This window comes from Carassius carassius, chromosome 2 (assembly GCF_963082965.1).
Source record: "Carassius carassius chromosome 2, fCarCar2.1, whole genome shotgun sequence".
NCBI lineage: Eukaryota > Metazoa > Chordata > Actinopteri > Cypriniformes > Cyprinidae > Carassius > Carassius carassius.
Genome location: NC_081756.1, coordinates 8559220 through 8560121, shown reverse-complemented (window position 1 = coordinate 8560121; position 902 = coordinate 8559220). Strand labels below are relative to the sequence as shown.

The 902-nt window shown below is 39.5% G+C and overlaps 1 long non-coding RNA gene across 1 annotated transcript; it reads left to right on the top strand.

The window, feature by feature from the left end:
• LOC132096500 (uncharacterized) lies at positions 1-902 on the top strand. The gene is made up of 2 exons (XR_009422590.1): positions 1-255; positions 521-902. It is a non-coding gene; the product is annotated as an uncharacterized LOC132096500 (long non-coding RNA).

Sequence of the window (902 nt, the reverse complement as noted above, 5' to 3'; positions counted from 1 at the left end):
ATTAATTAATTCTTTATTAATACAAATATTAAAGGGGTCATATGACTCTTTGGAGTGTTACAAGCTGGTCATGAATAGATCCCTAAAGTTGCAAGTCTCAAACTCCTAAAATGTCTCGTTCTAACATCTCCCACATGTCTACATCATGATGTGGGAAGATTTGCATAACACCGCCCAAATGTTCACACAAAGAAAGGTGGCGTAACTTTGAGTCTCGCTGTAGTATTGCTGTGGCCTCCATGTTGTGGAGACTCTGTGTGTTTTGTTGTGAAAGCCAAACTACTTTGTTTGGTCTTCCAAAAGAGGACACAGCTAGAAATCAGTGGTTAAGTTGTATCTACAACACTATTCCAGAACAGTTCAACCCAAATATTCAGATGTGTGCAGCGCATTTTACAGAGGACTGTTTCCTGATTCTGGGAGACTAGACTACAATGCTGTCTGTTCTGACTCACAGAACGTGTTCATATGTAACGTTAAAGGATTTGCCCCTTTCGATTCAAACGTGAGTCTTGATTAGTGTAGAGAAACTGTTAGAGCTTGTTGTTTGTTGTTTCTCCGATAACAAATACAGACACTGTATTATGTTTATGCAGCACAATGCAACGCAATGTGTAAAAAGACAGTATAAGTCTTTATAATCAGTAATTATGTCCCCACTGGATACAAAAAATGCCTCATTTATAATGGGTTTTATTGGTTTTGTCTCGTTGTGCGAGGGGATACACATCATCACGTCACACTCTTGAGGTATTCGGCCAATCACAATGCACTGGATAGCTGGCCAATCAGAGCACACCTCGCTTTTCAGACCGATGAGTTTTGTAAAAATCGACACGTTTCAGAAAGGCGGGGCATAGAGGAGAAACAATAATGTACAGAATGTGGAATATAATGGTTTT